The sequence below is a fragment of the Bufo bufo genome, chromosome 5 (genome assembly GCF_905171765.1).
Source record: "Bufo bufo chromosome 5, aBufBuf1.1, whole genome shotgun sequence".
Lineage (NCBI taxonomy): Eukaryota > Metazoa > Chordata > Amphibia > Anura > Bufonidae > Bufo > Bufo bufo.
In genome coordinates, this window is record NC_053393.1 from 145,464,231 (window position 1) to 145,486,860 (window position 22,630).

Below are 22,630 nucleotides of genomic sequence, written 5' to 3' on the forward strand. Positions count from 1 at the left end.
AAGATACTTTCTTTTAAATGCAATCTATACTAGAGAGGACATATGTGGAGAGCCTGCCAAGATCCTCAGAAGTCTGAATCTGAGAAGGTTTCATCTACCTGCACTAATACAGATTTATAGCACCTGAGCTCCATTTTCCTGCCAATTGGGTCTCAAAGCTCATGAACTGGATTGAGGGTTTAGTCACAGAGCAACACATCAAGGCACTAAAGTGTCTGTGCCTGTTTTCACCAGTAAAAAGCCTATTCCCAACTGTTTTATTTTTAACCCCTTCTACCCCCGGGCCCGTATTTCACCCTCCTGCCCAGGCCTTTTTTTGCAAATCTGACATGTGTCACTTTATGTGGTAATAGCTTTGGAACGCTTTTACTTATCCAAGCCATTCTAAGATTGTTTTCTCGTGACACATTGTACTTCATACATTTGAGTCAATATGTTTCACCTTTATTTATGAAAAAATCCTAAAGTTGCCAAACATTTGGAAAAATTCTCCATTTTTTTAATGTCATTTTCTCTGCTTTTAAAACAAATAGTGATACCTCGTCATTTTGTAAATGTCATTTTATTTTTTAGGACATTAGAAGGCTTAGAATTTTAGAAGCAATTCTTGAAATTTTTAAGAAAATTTCCAAAACCCAATTTTTAAGAATCACTTTGTGGGGCTTACATAGTGGAAACCACCCATAAATGACCATTTTAGAAACTACACCCCTCAAGTTATTCCAAACTGATTTTATAAACTTTGTTAACCCTTTAGGTGTTCCACAAGAATTAAAGGAAAATGGAGCTTACATTTCTAAATTTCACTTTTTCGGCAGATTTGCCATTTTAATCCATTTTTTTCTGTAACACATGAAGGGTTAACAGCCAAACAAAACTGAATATCTATTACCCTGATTGTGCAGTTTACAGAAACGCCCCACATGTGGTGGTAAACTGCTGTAAGGGCACAGGGCAGGGCGCAGAAAAAAGGAGCACCAGATGGTTTTTGGAAGGCAGATTTTTCTGGACTGGTTTTTAGACACCTTGTCCCATTTGAAGCCCACCTGATGCACCCCTAAAGTACTGTAGAAACTCCCAAAAAGTGACCCCATTTTGGAAAATAGGGGATAAGGTGAGAGTTTTATTGGTATTATTTTTGGGATCATATGATTTTTGATCGTTCTATATTACGTTTTTTGTGAGGCAAGGTAACCAGGCTGTTCAGACAATATTTACATTTTTTTTTTATGTTTATCTGAAAGGTTAGATCATATGCTATTTTTATAGAGCAGGTTGTTACGGACGCGACAATATCAAATATGTCTACTTTTTTTGTTTGTTTGTTTCAGTTTTACATAATAAAGCATTTTTTTTTATTCAGTTTTTTGTCTCCATTTTCTGAACGCCATATTTTTTTATTTTTCTGCTGATCGTCTTGTGCAGGGGCTCATTGGGTATTTTTGCAGGAAGAGTTGACATTTTCATTGGTACCATTTTTTGATCATTCAATATTACACTTTATGGGGAAAGGTGACAAAAAAAATCGGTTGTTTTGGCACCGTTTTTTTTTTTTTTTTACAGCATTCACGACCTGCATTTTTTTTATAGAGCAGGTTGTTACGGACGTGGCAACACCCAATATGTATACTTTTCTTTATTTTTTTTTTACGTTTTACACAATAAGAGCATTTTTGAAACAAAAAAATTATGTTTTGGTGTCTCCATTTTTTGCAGGATGATGTCACGGTTTGATTGGTACTATTTTGAGGGGCATACGCCTTTTTGATCACTTGGTGTTGCACTTTTTGTGATGTAAGATGACAAAACATGGCTTTTTTGGCACTGTTTTTATTTAATTTTGTTATGGTGGATGGGTTCACCTGAGGGGTTAGGTCATGTGATATTTTGATAGAACTGGTTGTTACACACGCAGCGATACCTGATATGTATACTTTTTTTATTTATTTCACTTTAACACAATAAAAGCATTTTTGAAACAAAAAAATAATAATCTTATTTTAGTGTCTCCATAGTCTGAGAGCCATATTTTTTTTTATATTTTGTCCAATTGTCTTAGGTAGGATCTCATTTTTTGCGGGATGAGGTGACGGTTTGATTGGTACTATTTTGGGGTGCATACGCCTTTTTGATCGCTTGGTGTTGCACTTTTTTTGATGTAAGGTGACAAAAAATGGCTTTTTTGGAACAGTTTTTTTTTTTTTACGGTGTTCACCTGGGAGATTAGGTCATGTGGTATATCTATAGAGCCGGCCCTTACAGACGCGGCCATACCTAATATGTGTGTTTTTTCTATTTTTTATTATAAAATCAGGGGAAAGGGCGTTTCTTTTTTTTTTACTTGAAACTTTTTTGTATCTTTTTTTTACGTAATTTCTGTCCCACACTGGGACTTCAACTTTTGGGGGTCTGATCCCCTCTGCAATGCATTAGAATGCATCTGTATTGTAATGCATTGCCTGGTAGTGTATTAGGGCTCATTCACACGAACGTGTGCTGCCCGTTGCCATATTGCGTCCCACATTTGCAGATCCTCAATACACGGACACCGTTCCGTGTGCATTCCGCATCACAATGGGTCTGCAAATCCGGAGATGCGAAACAGTGCGGAACAGAACACTACGGAAGCACTACGGAGTGCTTCCAAGGTTTCCGTTCCGTGCCTCCACACCGCAAAAAGAACATGTGGAACGAATATATCGCGGACCAATTCAAGTGAATAGGTCCGCGATCCCCATGCGGTTGGGCGACAGTCGGTGCCTGTGCATTGCGGACCGCAATTTTGCTGTCCACAGCACGGGCTTCACATGTAATACACTAACAGGTTGCCTAGGAGACCTAGCCTGGGGCTGGATCTCTTCAGCTTCTGTAGAAGGCAGGTCCCAATGTCTCTGGAAGGCATTGGGCTGCCTTCTCACCAATCAGGTCCAAGTCACTGCAGCGCGGGGACCTGATGGTGTAACTCCCCAGAGTTGTGTTACTACACGCCTCTACCCTGCTACTATCTTCTAAGAGCTTTCACATTGTCATCTGATGAAACTTATATTATGTCTTCACAAATGTGCATCTAAAACCATGTTAAACACCATTGTTCTTGTAATTTTCCAGGTTCACCAGCAGGTGGCAGCAACGCATTGGCCAGGTACTAGTCCCAGTTTAGTATATCTAAGCTGGGATGGATTATTCCAGCTTAGCTCCCCCTCTGTGGAGAGTGGGCTGTTCCCACATCCTGCAGCATGGGTGGAGAAGGAAGTTAGAGTCAGTGTAGCCTCCCCCTGCTAGGGGAAGGCTGTGTGATAGCGTTCAGGAGAACCCCTGCATAGGTAAGACAGCAAGGATCTTGTCTCGGCTGAGACTTGATCATATACCCGGGCTGAGCACCTGCAGCCTCAGCTGGATGAAAGAAAGCAGAAACTACAACCTCCAGAGTTCCAGGAAGAAAGAATCCCCTGAGAATCTATCTGTGAGTTAAAGGGGTTATCCCATCTTAGATAATAGAGGCATATTGCTAGGATATGCCCCCATTGTCTGATAGGTGCGGGTCCCACCGCTGGGACCCGCACCTACAAGGAGAATGGAGCGGAGAAAGTGGAGGAGGGCGCATTGCGCATGTGCAGCCGCCCTCCATTAATTTCTATGGAGCCATTCATTTCTGTGCTCTCCGCATCCCGTTCTGCCCCATTGAGAATGAATGGGTCCGCACCCGTTCCTGATATTGCAGAACGGATGCGGACCCATTTGCAGACGTCTGAATGGAGCCTTAGGCTGTGGTCTGATGGCATGTATATTCTTATTTGTTCAGTTTCTCTCTAAAGGCTCATGCAAATGACCATTGTTTGGGTCTTTATTAGGGTGGCCAGATGTCCGGTTTTAGGTCGGACAGTCCGGTTTTTAGACTCCTGGTCCTCCATCCAGCACAAGGCCATTACGGATGGTCAGAAGTCCTCCTTTTTTGTGGTTATCAGCGAGACTATACTGGGCACTTTAAGAATTACTCACGTGATCATCGGATCACTAGTCACAGCGCAGAGCGCACAGAAGTCACACGTCCGGCAGCGCTGCCTGCAGATTTGCGCCAGTCAATTCTGGTTTGCAGGCGCAGCGGGAAGTAAAGGAACAGTCTCTGAGGAGCGCTGAGCACAGCTGTGCTGAGGAGATAGTCCCAGCACGTACACTGGTCTGAAAGACTGTGCTGTTGCTGTGGCCAGGGATTGCTGAAACTGAAAGGGGGGGAGTCTGTGAATGGGGGGGACTGTAATAACTGCTAAAAGGGGGGGGTAAGTTATAAGAAAGCCTGTGAATGGCTACTGGCGCTGCTGATTTTGAAAGGGGTTAATAACTACTTTGGGAGCTGAAAGGGGGAAATAATAACTACTGTGATGTGAAGAGGGGACTGAAAGGGTTTAATAAATACTGTGTATGGTTGACTGCTGAAAGGGGTTAATAATTAACCCCTTTAAGCAGTCCCCCATTCACAGTAGTTATTAACCCCTCAGCAGTCCCCCCCTTCTCTTAAGGGGCCGACTGCTGAAAGGAGTTAAGAACTACTGTGAATAGGGAACTGTTAATAACTACTGTGAAGGGCCGTACGCCAAGGTGTGACTTTTCATTTACTTTTGTATCAATCTGTAGTGTAGCAGTCTGTAATGTGGCAGGATGTCATCCAAAAAATGAAGCTGTTGTTCATATAATATCGCCCGACGCGTTTCAAAACCGCAAGGGTTTCTTCCTCAGTAGCAGAAAAATATATTTTAAAAAAAGAGGGACATACCGCTGCTTATATAGAGCCAGTGACTAAGTTAAAACCTGGACCGGACCATGACTTATGGTGTCATATCTTAAATACTTCAGTATTTTATTCACATTATGCGTCTTTACATTTACAGTTGCATTATTAGCTTTCGCTATAGCTTAAATCCATTGTAATAGTGGCATATGTCTTATAAATATAAAGGCTGGCAATGGCCTGAGAAATATACAGTACATAAAAATAAAATGCAAATACATATAAAATTTAAAAAAGGAATAAAGATGAAAGTAGAAGTAGAATTTAAAAAAATTATGAAAATAAAAATAAATGTAGAAATAGAAAATAAAATAATAAAATAAAAAATAAAACATAAAAAATAAAAATAAAAATAGAAATAAAAAGCAGCTAGTACCAGTGGGAGGATGCAGGTCATGTCGATGCGCTGGTAAAACAGCCTGGCATCGACATGTCGTGTAAACCTGCCACTGGACCATCTATAGGAATCCAAAAATCTCCAGTTCTGAATTAAGTCCCTTGGGTACCATAGTTCCAAATTCATAAATCATTTTTGACTCATATCTTGACATCTTGGAAATATATACACAACAATCTTAATCATGACACCCTTCACATGACCGAGGATCACTGTGCAGTAGCATAGCTATGGAACTGAAGGACGTTGCTGGGTGAATTACAACCCTACTGGATTTTTTTGAGATTCTGTGGTCGTTGTAACTTGTGAGTGACATTTCAACCCCAGTCAGTTTTATGGCTACACAGCAATCCTTGGTTGGATGAAAGGTGTTGCGGCTAAGATTATCATATAGCCCCAGTTTAAAATTACGTAAATTTGCAGCGATTTTACAAAAGCTACATCGTGGTTTTGCTGTAATTGCAATAAGGCTGGGTTCACATCACCATTTCATTTTCCGTTCTTCTGATCTATCAGAAGAACAGGGGAAAAAATGGATCCTGAGCATCCATTATACACATTTTGCATTTGCAGTTAGGACTTTTTTCTGTAAAGAATAACGGGTTTTCAACGGAAATAGCTTAAACAGATACAAATACAGGATCTATTATTTCTCTCTGTTCTTATGATGGATCAGAAGAACAGAAAATTAAATGGTGATTTGAACCCAGTCTAAGAAATTGTGACGACAGAACCAACTGAACAAACTCTAAAGGTCCTGTTAGTGTCCAAATTTGGTTGCCGATTTCATGTGTTGAAAATCCACAGTATTAGTGTCACACCGGTGACAGGTTTTAGAAGGTCTGAAAGATTATCTGCACATTAGTGATCTGACAGCCTCTTTTGGTTTTGGTTTCACCTTGTCTGTGTGTTGCTTGTATGTCCACACCTCCTGTTCAGGTGTGGATCATGTGACCTTTACCTCCCCCTATTTAATCTGACTTTACCCATCACTCCTTGCTCTGGATAGCTTCATTTGGTTTTTTGGAAGAGCTGGAGTGTGGTTCTTGTTGAAGTCCTGTTCATCCATCATCCATCAGCCTCAGAAGTTAAGTGTTCCGCTTGTTGTATTTTGTATTCCCCCCACCTTTGTTGTTTACTAGGCCTCAGCGAGACACTGGTTCCTTCACCAGGGAAGGAGCGGGTTGTCTCTGCCCTGTTATTACCATTAGGGCATCCGAGGGCCACCAGGGTTTTCTAGGTTACTGTGTATGGGCATCTCTACCATCGAGAGGTGCCCATACGGATAGGAGTTAGGGCCAGAAGCAGGGTTTTATAGGCGGTGACCCTTTTCCTTTCCTAGCAGTGAGGCCTAGTGTCTTTTCCCTTCCTTCTTGTTGTCTTTTGGTGTTCACCCCTACTACATCCGTGACAATTAGGCCTCATGCACACGACCGTTCTGTTTTTTGCGGTCCGCAAACTGCGGATCCACAAAAAAGCAGAAGCCGCCCGTGTGCCTTCCGCAATTTGCGGAACAGAACGGGCAGTCCATTGTAGAAATGCCTATTCTTGTCCGCAAAACAGACAAGAATAGGACATGCTATATTTTTTTTGCGGGGCCACGGAACGGAGCAACGGATGCGGACCACAACAACGGTCATGTGCATGAGGCCTTAGGGTGCATTCAGATGACCGTAAGTGTTTTGCGATCCGCAAATTGCAGATCCACAAAACAGGGATACTGGCCGTGTGCGTTAGGCATTTTGCGGACCGCACATGGTTGGCACTATATAGAGATTACCTATTCTTGTCCGCGGTTGCAGACAAGAATAGGACATGCTGTATATTTTTTGCAGGGCTGCGGAACGGAACAACGGATGCAGGCAGCACATGGTGTGCTGTCCGCATCTTTTGCGGCCCTATTGAAATAAATGGGTCCGCACCCATGCCACAAAATTGCAGAACTGATGCGGATCCATTTATACGGTCGTGTAAATGCACCCTTACTGCAAGAGAAAAGACATACTGCAGATCTGTTTACAATCCACTGCAGATTATTTTACACTGTAATATGGCCAGACACACATAAGCGAGTTCAATGCGATAAACTCGCAGCATATGGCAGTGTGAGGTCCTGTTCTGACCTCTGCTCCTCTGACAGGATTGCACAGCATTAGAATGCCCTCACATGCGGCAGATTTTGTGGCAGAAAATTCCACGACTGAAAATCTGTTTCATTCATTTGAATGGCACCAATCCAAGCACCTGGATTTCTGCAAGCTCCATTAAGGTGAATGGAACTGATTTTCAGTCGCGGAAGGCGACTGATTTAAAAAATACACGCTTAGGGCTCGTTCACACGAACGTGTGAAGCCCGTGCTGTGGACCGCAAATTGCGGTCCGCAATGCACGGGCACCTTCCGTGGGGGAAGGCACATGGGGATCACAGACCCATTCCTTGAATGGGTCCGCGATCCCTTCATTCCGCAAAAAGATAGAGCATGTTCTATCTTTTTGCGGTGCGGAGGCATGGAACAGAACTCCAGAAAGCACTCCGTAGTGTTCCGTTCCGCATCTCCGGATTTGCGGACCCATTGAAATTAATGGGTCCGCATCCGTGATGCGGAATGACAACGGAACGGTGCCCGTATATTGCAGATCCGCAAATACGGTCCATAATACGGGAACGGGACACCAACGGTCGTGTGAACGAGCCCTTTAAGAGGACCTTTCATGGGTACAGACATTAGCAGGTCATGTAGGCGCCCAGACAAACTAGTAAGCAATATTACATCCCTGCACTATGCCCTACATAACCTGCTAGTTATTTCATAATGTCTGGACCCATGAAAGGTCCTCTTTAAAAAAAAGTCAGCCACTTGGAAAAGGTATCAGAAAGAAAGTTAACAGACAACATGTCCTACGGCATCCGCTCAGGTGCTGCCGGAGCTGGGTTTTTTTCAGCTTCTTATTGATTTCAGTGGGGAAATGCAGCACTGATTCTTCCCCAAAATACAGCATGCTGCTTTTTTCCACGCTTCTTTTTTTACACTTGGGGGGGAAGCAAGTGGTGCTTCCCATTGAGTCCTGGAACCTACTGAATTACACTGATATAATGCTGTAATGATTATAATGCTGTGCAATCCTGTCAGAAGAGAAGATGCCAGAATGAGACTTTACACTGACACACGCTGCGAGATTATCGCCTTGAACTTGCTTGTGTGCGTGTGGCCTAAGTGATTAGGATTTGTTAGGTTTGTATTGTACTTTGTTGAAGCATTTCAGTACAGAATACAGGTACACATGCAATACCCCAGATAGAGTATTTGCTAATTGTTTGGTTTATAATGCTATAGTAATGTTTTACTTCATTATGTCATGTACTGTTCCACCAGCAGATGGCGTATGTGTGGCATTGGGAATGGAGTAGTGTTGAGCGCGAATATTCGAATAGTGAATTTTTTTAGCAAATATCAGCACTTCGCTAATTCGCAAATATTTCAAATATAGCACTATAAATTCGCTATTTCGAATATTCTTTTTTTTAATTTTTTTTTATTGTTATATTTTTTTCTTTCCCACTTCCCAAAAGTAGTTCTTACCTGTCCTGAGGATTCCTGGCTTCCTGGCTGCTCCAGTCAGTGCCCGTTGCCGCTTCTGCCGACTTCCGTGCTCATGGAGCGTCCCCATCACCATGGGAACGTCTCCATACTAGAATGTACTGTCGGATGTGAGAATTAAGTTGAAATTGTAATGCGATTACTTCAAGTTATATTAATCGAATTGCGATTTCAACTTAGCACTGCTATATTCCATATTCGTTAACTTTGTTAATTCTAGCAACTTGCTAGAATTAACGAAGTTAACGAATATGGATTATAGCAGTGCTAAGTTAAAATCGCAATTCGATTAATATAACTTGAAGTAATCGCATTGCGATTTCAACTTAGACCTGGTTTACTATGGTTGGCTTGGTAGAATTAGCGAAGATGACGAATATGACGAATGTAATCGTCATATTCCTCAAAACGAAGATAACAAAGTATTCTCCATCTTCGTTTTAGCTCCATATTCGTCAACTTCGCTAATTCTAGCAATCAAATAGGAAAGTTGGCTAGAGACAGCTGTGTTTAATTCGCTACGCGATTATATTACTTTGCTTTTTTTTAATAAATAAAATAATTATAATACTTAGAATAATTATAATAATTATCATTAATTTAAAAAAAAGCTAAGTAATATATTCGCATAGCGAATTAAACACAGCTGTCTCTATAGTCAACTTTCCTATTTGATTGCTAGAATTAGCGAAGTTGACGAATATGGAGCTAAAACGAAGATGGAGAATACTTTGTTATCTTCATTTTGAGGAATATGATGAATACATTCGTCATCTTCGCTAATTCTAGATATCAAACCAATAGGAAAGTTACCTTAAGTTAAAATCGCAATACGCGATTATTTAAATTGTATATTAATCGCGATAACTAGAATAATGACGAATATTCGATTTTGACGAATATGAGACGAATATTCAAGCGAATATTCGCAAATTTCGTTGAAATCGAATATGGCACCTCCTGCTCATCACTAGAATGGAGCAAATCACTCCGTTCCCTCCCTCTAAAGCTCTGACTTCCTGTCAGGAGGGAGAGCTAGCTGGGATAGTGAGGGGACAGGGAGCATGTCCATTATCCCCTGCTCCTTAGGACCAGAAATCCATCTCCACTGTGCGGAACCTGTTTGAAAATATAGTGGGAGTTGGGGGGGGGGGGTGGGGGAGCTACTAGAGCCACCACTGGAGAGGAAGGCTAGCAATTTTGGCAAGCTTAAAAATGCATTTGTTTGTGAAAAAAGTGTCTTTTAGGGGCCAGGTGCTGACACCTCAAATTTCACATATTGCTGCTCTACATTCTTTAGCGCCTCCCATGCTGACTCCTCTGATTCTCTAGAAGAGCACATTATAATAGTGACAGTGGACCTAAAGCAGCCCCAGAGGTATGCCTTGGCCACATCATATTTTTCAGATTCAAAATTCACTGTGAAGAATTCTTCTATATGATTAGGAATTCTAATCACAAGCACTCAGGTCCACGAAGTGAAAGGTGGTCACACATGCGCACCACCACTCCATTCTCATGGGCTGCTTGACAGCACTCCTGAAGAAGCTCCTGTACACTACATAGAAAGTAATTTTGATCTCCTAGCAGTTCTTTCTGACTTTTTACGTACAGGCTTGCTTTATATGTTAGTTATATGCTTATTTTATTTTAACCCTCATTTTTTCTTGTTATGGGTTCACATTTTTGAAGTTTTGGAACCAAAACTAATCTACCCTAGTTATAGTCTCAACATCCAGTGGTCATACTAAAACCAATTAATATTGTAATTTGAGGGACAGATTTAATATTACAGCTTCATGAATCAGAGTGGTTCACATCTAGGACAATCAATAGAGAAGACAATGTAGATAACTGCGACAGTGAATGTTTGGATGACTCAAATTATTGACTTCAGGGTCAACCAGATCATCTCTAACGAGCATTCGTAGGAACTCTCGTTAGCGACAATCTGCCTGTGTAAAGTTGTTGCCGGGTAATCACATTTGTTATGCGTTCACAAAAATCATTGTTTGCTGGCTGCAGATCATGCCATATAATCACACTTTGCTGCCAGCAAATAATGGTTCTGTATGGGGATGAGCGATGGCATTAGTGATTGTTCCTCTCCATACTGTGCAGGAGATAGCTGCATGTAATTGCTGCGCTCTCCTTCACTGATGAGCAGGCGATTGTCATAAAGGAACGCTTCCTTTCCAATAGTGTAATACAGCCCTAAGGTGGTTGAGGAGCACACTCATCTTAAGAGCAGCGCCCCTTTGGGAACCTGAGCAGCACAGCCACTTCAGCATGCACCACCAGGAGGAGGAGTTGCTGGCCCCAAGACCAGAAAGGAACCCATGTTCAGATGGCCAGGTATGGCGCAAGGGTTAAGAAAAGGCTCGCCTGTCACAAGTGCTATGGGTCCAGCGCTGAGCTCCTACTCCCACCAGGTAGGGTGGGAGTCCCACTGAAGTAGTCTAAGGCCCCTTGCAGACGAGCGTTCCTCCCGCAGCGAGTTCGCATCTCAGCACATGGCCTGACCTCCCATCGCTGCCGGGAGTCACATAGCATTATATTGATTTATGATGCTATGTAACCCTTACAATTCTGGAATGTATTGGATAACACTGGCAGCATTATGCCAGTGTTATCCAATACATTCCAGAACTGTAAGGGTCCATTCACGGCTGATCTCTTCTGCTTTTTGCTGCTAAATGGCTGAGGTGGTGGAGATTGACCAAGAGGCATGTTTTCATGATCTTTCTCTCCTATTGCAGACAGAGTGTTGGAGGAGGGTTTCATCTACAGCCAATTGTCTTACAGCCAGACTAGTGAGAGGGGAGAGGAGGATTAGGCCTGGGTTACACTGCAACTTTTTGTAGCACGACTGATTGATTTTAACTACTGAATAACAGCTGCAGTTCACAAGATTGCATTTTTCTGAGTGCATTCATTTGGACTAAAGTTGTAGTGAAATAGTTAAAGGGAGTCTGTCACCACTATATGACCATATACAGCACCTACATGGCGCTGTAGCACACCTATACATGATTCTAACGGTACCTTTGTTATTTTCTTTAGACATCCAGAAGCAGGAAAAACGTTTATTTCATATGCAAATGAGCACTCGCAAGTGCCCAGGGGCGGCGTTCAGTGTGTAGGTGCCCAGGCTGTCCTGCCTTTTTAACCGTTACTCCTCCCCCAGCCTCTGACTTTGCCCGCCCTCCTATTCCCTTGTATCATCCCTAGGTCCGGCCGAGATCCCGCGCCTGCTCACTGCTTTGCCGGGCCGGGGCATGCACACTGCAATGCCCATTTTGGGTACGGCATCAATTCAACTAGTGCGCATGCGCCAGCGAAGCAGTGCGCAGGCACGGGATCTCGGCCGGACCTAGGGATGATACAAGGGAATAGGAGGGCGGGCAAAGGAAGAGGCTAGGGGAGGAGTAACGGTTAAAAAGGCAGAGCAGCCTGGGCACCTACACACTGAACACCGCCCCTGGGCACTTGCGAGTGCTCATTTGCATATGAAATAAACATTGTTTTTCCTGCTTCTGGATGTCTAAAGAAAATAACAAAGGTACCATTAGAATCATGTATAGCGCCATGTAAGTGCTGTATATGGTCATATAGTGGTGACAGACTCTCTTTAAAATCAATAACGCTACAAAAAGTGGCAGTGTAGCCCAGGCCGAACGATATTCAGAAAAAAATATATAAAAGATTGAGAGTGGCCTACCCTCTTGAAGAAAGCATGACAAAAACCGACTGCTTTTTTGTATCAACTTACCTGTGTGAATCTGAATTTTTAGCAATGATATTTTAAAGGCTATAGACTACTTTGACATGGAAAACATCTATTTTAGTGGTTATCAGCTATTTGTTTGCATTTTTATGGATGTTGCATTGCCTTTTAGGCTACAGTTTCATCCTTTCATTCCCTTCAAGGGTTTTTCCAACAAGCGTGCGGAAACGCAGTGTCTGTGGCTTTACTCCTCAACTCTCATCTGCATTTCTGGCAGCAATTCTCCTTCCTCTGGACAGGATCAGGGTAATGGACACGATCAGCTCCAGTCCCTGAAGGATGCTGTCACTTTTGGGTGTCTAGAGATTCTCTCCTCACACAGCTCCTGTATGCTTCTCCCAGGCTCACTCTTAGATGGCTGCAGCATCACTTTCTCTCCAGGCTTTGTAACTCCACCTCTGAGAGTTTTATATCTCATGAATCTAAAAATGAAGTCTGTTAGCTGTGCTTAGGAAACAGCAGCCTCTTGTGGCCAAACAGCAGAATGTCAGTTCAAATCATTTAACTTCATTTACACAAACACAATGTTCACACAATGAGAGCTGTTTCCCCATCTCACACGTGCTCAAACGTTCTGCTGGGAGATTCGCCATTTGTTGTTGTTCATGTCTCCCTCTTAACTTATTGCACTTAGCACATTTACTGTATGAAGCATTAAAGAGACACATCTCTTAGTTCCCACAATCTGGCTGATCGGATAGCACCTTCTGTAAACTGACTTGATGCTGTAATTGTTTGTGAAGGTGTTGTATCGACAGTGTAGCAATATGATTCCAAACTGGCATGATGACAGGGTTCTGTTCCTTGCTGCACAGATCAGATTTCCTTATCCGTACACCCACTCATAATAATTTGTGGCTATCAATCACTGGGTTAAGTTTAAAAAGTATGTTGCTCTTAGGCACACTAACACCCTTTGTGATGCTGTCGATCTCCTGACAGTAAGTTTCTTGCTGTATACACCAAATGAGGACTTCTTCTGCAAGTTCCATATCTGCAACTGAAGAGTGATCTTTACAGATGTGCCAACCATGGCAGCCTGAAGATGTGTCCGTTGCAAAAGAACGAGTAATGTGGATTAGACGAGCAATAGCTCTTACAAGAGATGACCTTTTTGAGAAATGCTCAAAGTGGTGTATCTTGAGCCTTAATATAGGAATCAATGTATACTGAACGTAGAGTTTATAGGTCTGATTTCTTGGTCAGACTTGGGTTCCACTAATTCATAACTGGCATCAGCAGGTAATGAACAAGGGTCCTGAAACAAGAAACTTGGGGGTGACAGCCACATGTGATCAATGAGGCCTGAAACAGGAGCGCTCAGCTGGATTGAGGTCAGTAGAGATGTAATGCCACTGTCCAGGAGTGGAGAAGCTTCTGATGCGTTCAACTCTATTGCTAATATACAGTACAGACCAAAAGTTTGGACACACCTTCTCATTCAAAGAGTTTTCTTTATTTTCATGACTATGAAAATTGTAGATTCACACTGAAGGCATCAAAACTATGAATTAACACCTGTGGAATTATATACATAACAAACAAGTGTGAAACAACAGAAAATATGTAATATTCTAGGTTCTTCAAAGTAGCCACCTTTTGCTTTGATTACTGCTTTGCACACTCTTGGCATTCTCTTGATGAGCTTCAAGAGGTAGTCCCCTGAAATGGTTTTCACTTCATAGGTGTGCCCTGTCAGGTTTAATAAGTGGGATTTCTTGCCTTATAAATGGGGTTGGGACCATCAGTGGCGTTGAGGAGAAGTCAGGTGGATACACAGCTGATAGTCCTACTGAATAGATTGTTAGAATTTGTATTATGGCAAGAAAAAAGCAGCTAAGTAAAGAAAAACGAGTGGCCATCATTACTTTAAGAAATGAAGGTCGGTCAGTCAGCCGAAAAATTGGGAAAACTTTGAAAGTAAGGGCTATTTGACCATGAAGGAGAGTGATGGGGTGCTGCGCCAGATGACCTGGCCTCCACAGTCACCGGACCTGAACCTAATCGAGATGGTTTGGGGTGAGCTGGACCGCAGAGTGAAGGCAAAAGGGCCAACAAGTGCTAAGCATCTCTGAAAAATCCTTCAAGACTGTTGGAAGACCATTTCAGGGGACTACCTCTTGAAGCTCATCAAGAGAATGCCACGAGTGTGCAAAGCAGTAATCAAAGCAAAAGGTGACTACTTTGAAGAACCTAGAATATGACATATTTTCAGTTGTTTCACACTTGTTTGTTATGTATATAATTCCACATGTGTTAATTCATAGTTTTGATGCCTTCATAGTCATGAAAATAAAGAAAACTCTTTGAATGAGAAGGTGTGTCCAAACTTTTGGTCTGTACTGTATATGTAAAATTGTCTCATCTGGTTGTATATGTAACTGAGTAAAATGTGGGCATATTACTGGGGGGCACAATGTGGGCATATTACTGGATGGCACAATGTGGGCATATTACTGGGTGGCACAATGTGGGCATATTACTGGGTGGCACAAAGTGGGCATATTACTGGGTGGCACAAAGTGGGCATATTACTGGGTGGCACAAAGTGGGCATATTACTGGGTGGCACAATGTGGACATATTACTGGGGGCACAATGCGGGCGTAATACTGGGGGGCACAATGTGGGCGTATTACTGGGTGGCACAATGTGGGCATATTACTGGGGGGCACAATGTGAGCATATTACTGGGGGGCACAATGTGAGCATATTACTGGGGGGCACAATGTGAGCATATTACTGGGGGGCACAATGTGAGCATATTACTGGGGGGCACAATGTGGGCATATTACTGGGGGGCACAATGTGGGCATATTATTGGGGGGGGGCACAATGTGGGCATATTATTGAGGGGCACAATGTGGGCATATTACTGGGGGCATATTGTAACGCCCCAGAGTATCATTACCACCTTTTCACCTCGCTACTGTCTTTATTGGTTAACCTGATGTCATCATGTTTATTTATTCCAGGTTCAAACACTGTGCATTTCCTAATTTGCAACTGTTATGTTCACGTGAAATGTGCCTGGTTCACCAGCAGGTGGCAGAAAATATGGCGGAGCTACATTTACATAGAGTGGAACCTTCTTTTCCATTTTAAACCCCCCTCTGTGGTGTGGTGAGCGTGTCCCACTTGCTGCAGGAAGGGTGGAGTTCTAGTTAGGGTTAGTTCCAGCTTACCCCTTGCTAAGGGAGGTTTGCAGGGCCACGTCCCTGCTGGATGTGCCCAAGCCAGCTAGAGCACCTTCAGCTCTGCTGGATATGGAGGCCACAGCCTGAAGCCTCAGAAGCCAGGAGGTAGAGTTCCCTGGTACTACTTAAGAGACAAACTACAGGGTCTTCTTCCATGTCAAGAATATCGCTTAGTAAGATACAGAGAGCACTTGCTCAGCAGGGCCTGATAGACGTCTGGAGAATAATGCATGCTAATGAGAAAGACTATTCATATTTCTCTTCAGCACACCGATCTTATCAGAGATTAGATTATATCTTCATTGGTATGCAAGCACTCCAATACTGCACCTCGTCCAGGATTGGGAGTATTCTTCTGTCAGATCATGCCCCATTTTTCCTCACTTGTTCTATCCCTAACATGCCCAAAATGGAATATAGTTGGAGGTTGAACGAAACTTTATTGAACAGCTCCAGTATCCCAAAGCTGGCGGGTCTGATAGAGGAGTATTTCTCCTTGAATGAATCAGCAGATATATCACAAGCGGTATTATGGGATGCCCATAAATCTGTGATAAGGGGTCACTTGATCGCCTTAGGAGCCCATGTAAAAAAACAGAAATTAAAGAAAATAGAGAAACTCACATTAGCTATTTCCAGATTGGAGTCACAACACAGGCGTACATTAAAAGAGGACACTTTGTCACACCTGGACACCCTAAGATCAGAGTTAAAAAATATATTGAATGCCAACACTGCAAAGCTGTTCCTGTCCACTCAATATAAATATTATGCACATGGAAATAAGGCCACAAAAGTCCTCATGTCTCAAATTAAAAAACGAAAAATGAAGTCCTATATTTCCCGTATAAAATCCCAGAACTCACAGGAAGTCTATAAAACGGAATTGATTGCTGAACAGTTCTGTAACTACTATAGTCAGCTATATAACTTACAAGCTAATCCAACCTCGTCCCAAATTAATGAGAAAAAATTACTCATTCAAAACTGGCTTGATACTTTTAAACTCCCAACTTTAAATGCAGAACAAGCCACAAAAATATCCTCCCCTTTCTCTCTAGCTGAATTGAACATAGCCCTAAAAAATTCTCCATCGAACAAGAGTCCTGGACCTATCAGTTTTTTACTACTCCTCTTTTAAGGAAATCTTACTGCCGAGACTATTGGCAGTTTTCAACGAAGCAGGAGAGGGGAAACCATTCACCAGAGATATGCTGTCTGCACTAGTAACCATCATCCCCAAACCTAACAAAGATCACTCTCTTTGCTCCAATTACAGGCCAATTTCGCTCCTCAATAATGACCTGAAATTGTATGCAAAAATGCTTGCCAACAGATTAAAACTCTATCTACCGGATCTTATTTCGGCTGAACAAGTGGGTTTTATACCTGGAAGGGAAGGAAAGAACAACATAATCAGAGTCATAAATCTTATACAACTAGCTACCAAATTCAATTCCCCATTGGTTATCCTAAGTATGGACTCTGAGAAAGCGTTTGACAGAGTGGATTGGCTCTTTATGACTCAAACGTTGTCAAAATTTGGAATACCGGATACATTCACACAAGGGGTTATGGCAATGTACTATAAGCCTACAGCGCGTATCCTGGTGAATGGTACCCTATCTCCTGTATTCGCAATCTCAAACGGCACACGCCAAGGTTGCCCCCTCTCTCCCCTACTGTTTGTCCTGGTTATAGAAACACTTCTTCAATCATTCAGACAAAATGTTGAAATAGAAGGAATGAAAGTTGGGTCAGTTAACCACCAGTCAGCTGCCTTTGCAGATGATGTACTCCTATTTATCACAAATCCAACCCGTGCTTTCCCAGCAATTATGTCTACTCTTAAGACATACTATTCACTATCCAATTTCTCTGTGAACTTATCTAAATCCATAGTTCTAAATGTAACCCTGAAGGCGACTACTATGGCCTCTTTACAAAAAACCACCCCATTTCAGTGGACTAATGAATCTATAGTTTTCTTAGGAATAACCTTGACCCCAGACTTCTCAAACCTATTTAAGGACAATTTCCAACCACTACCAAAACGTCTGGAAGATCTATTAGGTTCCTGGGATATCCCATTTGTCACATGGTTCGGAAGAAGAACATTGATTAAAACAATACTGTTACCCACAGTTCTTTACTATCTGCAAGCTTTGCCGATCCCAATCCCAAGAGCTTATTTTGTTAATCTAAATTTCTATGGGGTGGTAGGAGATCTAGGTTACCTCTCACTCTTATGGTGCAACACCCTAAAAATAGGGGGCTTGGTATTCCTGATCTATATACTTACCATAAGGCAGTGATTGCACTCAGATGCCTGGAATGGTTGAGACCTTACCCAGAACGGTTAGATCTAATAACAGAAGATAACATGTTAAATCTCCCACTTCACTCCCTTATTTTCTTGGACCAATCCCCAAAACATGCTAAAATACAAACCTACAACAGCATCACTAAGTATGCTTTAAATATGTGGAAAGAATCTAAATGGAAAAAGCATCTATTAACTAATTATCTCGATCTGATGCAGGTTCGAGATGTACTTTGCCACTCTTCAACCCAGTTCTGGGAAACTATATCAGACAGAGCCAGAGCCATTACCACTCCAGTTTTATCGCTTTGCCCAGAGAATGATGTCCCAACTCTCGAAGTTCTGGGTAATCACCCTACGGTAGCAAGTCTTTCAACTTTTCAAAAAGCTCACTTTATTCATTCTATGAAATACCACCTTAAAAATCTTAGTGGTCCTTTAGAAAAATCAGCTTTTGAAAAAATGGCCCTGCAAATAAAAGACTCAAAGGGTAAGGTATCTAAATTATATAGCCTTCTACTGTCCCTATCACGCCCAGATAAATTGTCTTTTATGTCAAAATGGGAGAATGAGCTAAATACCCAGTTTTCAGTGAAAGAAATACAAAGTGTTTTGAAAGCTCCTCATGGGGTGTCCAGGTGTGTCAAACTACAGGAGAATAGCTATAAGGTACTTACTCAATGGTACTATACACCACAAAAAATTAACCGTATGTTCCCTGAGTGCAGCCCAAAATGTTGGAGATGTGAACGGGACGTAGGTCCCCACAGCCATATATGGTGGAGTTGCACCAAAATTGCCTTCTATTGGCATGAGATATGTAAGATCTTGTCTGAGATCTGCAAGATACCGTTTCCGACCTCTCCGAAAATATGTCTCTTTGGGGTGTTCGAGGGTCTCAGATGCCCTAAAGACTCGATAAGGCTGATTCAGATTCTATTGGCAGCTGCCAGAATTCTCATAGCAGTTTATTGGAAAAAGACTGAATTACCCCCAATAAAACAGTGGATTAGTAGATGCGATCAATTGTACCGCCTTGAACAAATAGCTCACTGGGATGCTCGAACACCGCATAGATTTGAGTCAATTTGGAAGCCTTGGAAAAATTTTAGAGGTTTCTCAAACTGATTATATAACAATAAGACGAGTAAACATCAAAAAGTATTATTGCATAATCGCTTTATTGCATTATTCTTGCGTAACAAATCCTACCATACAGCAACATCATGGTTGCTTCCTTCCCCCTCCCCCACCCTCTTTCCCTTAAACTTTCCTCCCCCCCTCCCCCTTTTTTTCATTTTTCATTTGTATTGTTATTCAGTGAATTGTCTACTCACTTTTGATTGTACTATATCAGAAGCACTCTTTTACTGTTGCCCTTGCAGGGCTTATAAAGAATGTACAGTTTAATTGTTGTAAAAACAATAAAAATAATTTTAAAACAAACAAGAGACAAACTACCAAGAGAGAAGTTGCAGCATCCAGAGGAAGCTATGTTATACAGCTAACCTGTTAGTACAGCAGAGCCAGAGATGAAACAGATGTAGTAGAGATGAGTTTGCCTGCCAGAGTTTTAATGCTAAAGCCTGCTGGAACCAAGACAAAGTCTGTAACCCGTTTGGAGAAACGTTTATGCCAAGTAAAGCTGTTATTGAACTTCATCACATGGTCTGGACTCAATTTATTCTTCATCCCCAAGTTAACTTATCCCTTTTTCTGCTGTGGAAGACAACACCTGGGGTCCAGTGTATCCAGGTAGAAGCACCGTGACACGTGCACAAAACATTAAGGGACATTATAGGCCACCTTATACCACTCGGCCATTCCAACACCTGGGTACCACCACCAACACCATTTCTTAAAGGGAGTCCCGTTGTTGCTTCACTACAACTGGTGTCACGAATATTGCTTATAAAAGGGAACCCTGGTCGCTGTCAGACGCCGCAATATTACTGGGGGCACAGCTGGGCATATTACTGGGGGCACAATGTGGGCATATTACTGGGGGCACAGCTGGGTATATTACTGGGGGCACAATGTGGGCATACTACTGGGGGCATATTACTGGGGGCACAATGTGGGCATATTACTGGGGGCACAGCTGAGCATAATTCTGTGAAGACACATTGTGGGCATAAATACTATGCGGTGGTATGAAGGGGGAATAATTACTATGTGGGGGCATTAAGGGGACTGGGTGGGATTTAGTATATAGTTACGTTTTGGGCGGAGTTAGAGGCATGTGGAAATTTTTTTTTGTCCCTCTTTATTCATTTACAAAGTTGGGAGGTATGCGGCTGCACAAAGTTTAAGTTTTGGAACAGAGTGTGCAGGTTTTGGAGTTAGTTTGGCCTTTCCCCAGATAAATCCACAATGTGGCTTGCTGTTAACACCAGACACCCTCAGGTAGGCTACTGCAGTTATGGCCTCAATGGATACATCTGAGAAGACGTGGACTTCCTTTCTGACAGCAGCTGTAAGGAAAATGGGAACATCGCAAAGTGGTACTTGAAGTTGCTCCAACACTTTCGCAACAATTCTTCTGTGCCTCCCACTTGAGTTGTTTTATTCAGTAGGTAGCGATGTGTCCCAGTCTAGGTTCTCTGCAGTTAACTGTCTCAGCAGCATCTTGCCATGAATGGAGATTGGAGCTATAAATCCAAGAGAATCGTAGATACTGTTCACAACAGACAAGATTCCCCGCTTAGTGAAAGGTTTGTCACAGGCCAACTGTCACCGCGTAGTTCACTGTGTTACGGGTTGCCGTATGTACTCGCTTCAGTAGCTCTGCCATACTGGCTACCGTGATTCCGTGTAGTTTGCTTGCTATGAGCTACGTGTAGCTGCGGCTTCCTGTGTGTGAACTGGGGCTTTTATTTGGCTCCCTGTTTTCTTCACTGTTCATTTCCCCATTGTCATGGTTTATTGCTGTGTAGGCTGGCTACCCTTATACTTGTACTGGCTATAGCGGATTCCGTGTATGCCGGTTGTTTGTTTGGGTGTGCTGGCTGCAGTATATGTGATTCGTGAGGTATAAATAATACTCTTTTGAAGCTTTGCTTGTATTTTTCAGTCCTTCTATTTTTCATATAAATAAATTGCTATAATGCATAGTAATTATAGCGATTTATTTATATGAAAAATAGAAGGACTGAAAAATACAAGCAAAGCTTCAAAAGAGTATTATTTATACCTCACGAATTAACCTTTTGAATAAGACTAATACGACTGAGTGGATTATGTGGATATAATTGTGGAGCCTGAGTGAGGTTCTGAATGAGGTCCTGGTATACTACAGGTGGAGCAACAGTTGATGATTGAAGAGATGCAGTATATGTGACCTGTGTGTGAACTGTCCTTTGTGTTTTTCCCTGATGAGGTTCTTGTTACTCCTGGTTCGTGTGGAATTAACTTTCCCTGTTCTGGTCTGGGTGTGTCTGTTAGGTGGTCAGATGACCTTGTTACCCTGCTTTATTATTCTGGTGAGCTGTGGGTTAGGGGCAGTCTTTCTCTAGCTTTGCTGGGTGCAGGTCCTATGCACCAAACCTGGGATTATTCCACTTGCCCTGTCTGTGTGATCACCTAATGAAACATCAAGTTCACCCTGTCATTGTCTGCTGCTTGGTCCCTGCTTGATATTCTCCTCGCATTCATATTTTAGTCTGTAGTACTTTGTCCAGGGGTGTATCTATCACGAGGCAAACAAGGCATTTGCCTAGGGCGGCACTTGCCAATGGGGTGGCAAAATGCCTTGTTTGCTTAGTGATAGTTAGCCCTTCAGTGACTGCTCGCTCCTCTGCCTTCAGCATCCTCCTCCTCTCCGTCTCTCTGGACCAGTCCCCGCCCCTCCCTCTCTCTCCTCCAATCAGGGGCAGCATTACATGGGGGAGCGGTCACATGACCAGTGCCGGCTGCATCTTCTCATGTGAGGGGGACAGGTGGCGGCTGCAGCCGGTGAAGGGACACGATGGCTGAGGACGAACTGGCCTCCAGGCTGAATGGCTTTTCATTCAGTAGTAGTCACAGTGGGGGCACTTGTCACAATGCGGATAATGAGGGCATTAAATCCTTCTTGCCCAGGAAAGGGTTAACCATAATGTGGCCTTGACAGGAAGGGGTGGGTCAAATTTATATTAGTGGGTACCCAAGTTTAGTCTCTCCTAGAGCAGCACAAAACCAAGATACACCACTGACTTTCTCTATGCTCTTGGGTTCTCTGGAAGGAGGACATTTAGTCATGTTTGCATGTCTGTCTGATCGCCATGCATCCATTCCGCATGGCATCCAGGCATCTGCTTGTCTTGCCTTAGCAGCTCTGTCTGTGACCGCCAGCATCTGCTCTGCCTGATGTCCAGGCATCTGTCTTGTTTTCTGCTTCCCGTTATGGCCTGTCTGAACAGTGTTAGAACCAAGATCAAGGTCCTTTAAGTTAGTAGCATGTTCTCAGCACTTAGCCCTGCCTTAAGGATGCGGGACTTCCGGTTGTTGGAACGCATATGCGTTCCAACGGCAGGATATTGGATCTAGGTGGAAGGCAATCAT